The sequence below is a fragment of the Phaenicophaeus curvirostris genome, chromosome 12 (assembly GCF_032191515.1).
Source record: "Phaenicophaeus curvirostris isolate KB17595 chromosome 12, BPBGC_Pcur_1.0, whole genome shotgun sequence".
Taxonomy (NCBI): Eukaryota; Metazoa; Chordata; class Aves; order Cuculiformes; family Cuculidae; genus Phaenicophaeus; species Phaenicophaeus curvirostris.
In genome coordinates, this window is record NC_091403.1 from 22,716,216 (window position 1) to 22,719,711 (window position 3,496).

Here is a 3,496-nt window from a genome sequence, read left to right on the forward strand (position 1 = left end):
TGGCGACCGGCTCCATGGCAACAACGACGACGACGCCACCGGCGGCCGCTGCTGCAGCGCGCGCGCGGGGAGGGGGAGGGACCGGCGCGCGGCTCTTAAAGCGGCCCCGAGCCCCGCCCCGATTGGCCGAGCCGGCACGTGGGCTCGCGCGACTGCGGCGCGCGCTGAGGGGCGTGGCCTCCACCGCCCCCGGCCTCGCCCCCGGCGCCCCCGGGTCCCCCTGCCCCCCCCGCCGGAGTTTTTCCCCAGTTTCAGATCTTTAATCAAAAGATGCTCCAGCTCCAGCTCTCAACAGATTATTCCGGGAATGATGCAGCGTATAGGTCTCTTTCACATTTAATTTGGGTGACACCACATGATGGTCTTTATGATCATCAGGCTACGATCTCTATGAAACAGATCTCCTAAACAGAGAATTTGTGCATCCATAGAGTTTCATTTATTTCTGTGGGCTGGAACCTGTGCAGCAGCATCCAGTTTGCCTCGAGGGATTGCACTGAAGCAGAATAAAGCAATAAACCTTCAAACAAACACCAGTGTGCAATAAATTCTATCATGAAAGTAGGGTTGTAGATCACGGAGGGGAAACACGATCACAAAATACGAAGATGAAAGGCATGCGGGTCTTTTCACACTAGCTGGTGGAAGCACTTTCTATTCTCAGGTGATTCGACCTTAATCCTCACTGCTTATTTTTGACAGGGTAGCTTTCCAGAGCTGCAGCTTTTCACTGCAGTGCAGACGCTCCTCCAGCTGGATCGCTACCAAGCAGATAAGAAAAAGGAGACAGACAAACCCGAGCAGAAGCTTAAAAAGAATATCCAAGCACAGTTCTGTACCGTAGAGATTGGAACCTCTAGGGGAAGACTGCAGTTTAGAGACAGATTTCTATTATGCCATCAATTCACGTTCCTCTACTGTGCTGTCAAATGATAGACTAACAATATTGCTGCTGCTTTCTATCTGTGGTCACGGCAGAACTGGGGTGGCTCGAGTCCTAGTGTATATGCCCTGCATAAGGCATTAAGGGATTCCCAGGCTACTGAATTTCTCGTTTCCCCTGTAGATTCACGCTCTGGTTCCATAAAACAGACCTGTCTGCGATTACAGTGCCCGGTTCTGCTCGCAGGCACTGCAGCAGGGCTGTCACCCCCGGTGGTGTCAGGGGGGAGCCAGGGCTGATCATGGGTACAAGGGGTCCTGACAAACATCACAGAATGAGGTGGTGAGAGCAGAGACAAGGATCATCTCTTGAACAGTGACGGACCTGAATCACAGGTGAATGAGCATCATAAAAACAGATTTAGGAAGCATAAAGAGGATCTTTGTAAGATCACATGAAGAATAGTCTACACTATCTCAGTTTCGCAGTCTTCTAGCCTGGAGCGAGGACTTCTTGTCCTCCCCAGTTGAAAATGTCACTGTTAATGAAGATACTTCTGTGAATCAGAGATCTACAGCAATACCCAAATGAGGATAATGCCTTCAGCTGAGGTAAGACATGAGGTCATTTTGGCTGCGACATTTCTAAGAAGCAGGGAAAAATAGGTGACTGCCTGAAGGGAGTTTGTTCAGGCCCTGATCTCTCCTGTGTGAGCACAGCTGTCCTCACATGGAGCAGAACCCAACTTTGATAACACTGCCATGTAGAGATGGGAGCCGTGTGGCCATTTCTGCTGTCCCTTCCACAATGCGTTGTAAGATGCAGAAGAGAAACAGAGGGCTAAGCACTCCAGTTTGACCAAACCACATGCCTTTTGCTTCTATTTAACCCCACAGGTGAATTATCGGAGTAGCGCTCCTATTCCTTCCACTTTTACCTTACAGAATGTGCCGCAAGATCCTAGATGTCTCCTGTGCAATTTGGAACAGCTCTGATCAAGACCAGCATGTAATGCCTACGGAAGGATGCTGTGAAAAGCCAGACTCAATAATCAATACCAATTTGATTATTAAGCAGGTGTCCTTTAATGCGACGTTGGGGACACAGGGAATCACTCAACTCAATGGATGTGCAATTATTAAGGCTGGTTACATGACTTTTATATTGGTTAAACATACATCTTCATCTAGACTCTGGGAAACACCTAACATATTCATTATTCCTCCTGGAACACAAGTCTGTATTCAGTCTCCGAATTTATTTACCTAAGTTTCCTCCCCTTGGCACACGTGCTCTGCCCTCTGGGGGTGTTTCTCAAGGGTCTCTGGATGAAGGCTGTAGGTCTTCCTCACAGCTGAACTTTTCAACTCCCCCTCTTGCACGTGCTCTTAGACTCCTTGGGCTCCCCTTCAGAGTTGCATCTAGTCCAAGTCCCTGACATCTGGCTTAATTAGATACAGTCACATTCTTTTCCATTCCTCCTAACTTCAACCTCGCTAAAATTCGTTATTTAAGCATAAGCATCCAGGCACAGGCTGGCTAAAAATTATTGTTCAAACTAATCCTACATTTTAGTTCTAAAACCACAAAATCTACTAGGAACATGGAAATATGTAATAAGTTAGCAACTATGATAAATCATTTCTTCCTTCAGAATTACCACATACATTCATTGTGCCATTTCCAGAGCTCAGGAATTAAAACAGATGTTTATCTGGCTGAGAAAGGAAATCATTCAAACCGATGCAGCAACCTCTCTTTGAAGCCGAGGTGATTTTTCATTGGCGAAACATTAAATACAAATCATGGAATGGTTTGGGTTGGGAGGGACCTCAAAGCCCATCAGTTCCACCCCTGCCATGGGCAGGGACACCTCCCACTGGATCAGGTGCCCAAGGCTCCATCCAACCTGGCCTTGGACCCCTCCAGGGATGGGGCAGCCACAGCTTCCCTGGGCAGCCTGGGCCAGTGGCTCAGCACTCTCATGCCCCGAGACCTCCAACTGTCCGGAGAGGCCTCCCCATGCCCCGAGAGCTCCTGGTGTCCCGAGAGCCCCCCTCCCACCGGTGCTCTGAGACCTCCCGGTGTCCCGAGACCCTCTCCAGTGCCCCAAGAGACACCCCCGTGCCCCGAGATCCGGCCCCTTCCTCGGTGCTCTAAGACCTCCCAGTACCCCGAGACCCCCTCCAGTGCCCCGAGAGGCTCCTTCCTCACCCCGGCGCCCTGAGACCTCCCGGTGTCCCGACACCTCCCCCGCTGCCCCGAGAGACAACCCCTCTGGTGCCCCCAGAGTCCCCGCTGTGGCTCGAGAGACGCCCCCACCCGGTGCCCCGAGAGACTCCTCCCCCACCGGTGCCACGAGACCTCCCGGTGCCCCGAGACACCCACCACCTCCCGCCCGGTGCCCCGAGACCCCCGACACCGCAGGGCCCGGGGCGCCGCACACGCCCCGCGGCCCCTTTCCCGTCCCCCCGGTCAGGGCGCCGGCGCGGGGCGGGGTCTGCGGCGCCGCCAATGGGCGCGCGGGGCGGGAAGCGCGGGGCGGGCCGGGGCGAGGCGGCGGCGGAGGCCGAGACCGAGACCGAGCGCGGGGGCTGCGAGCGCCGAGCCCTG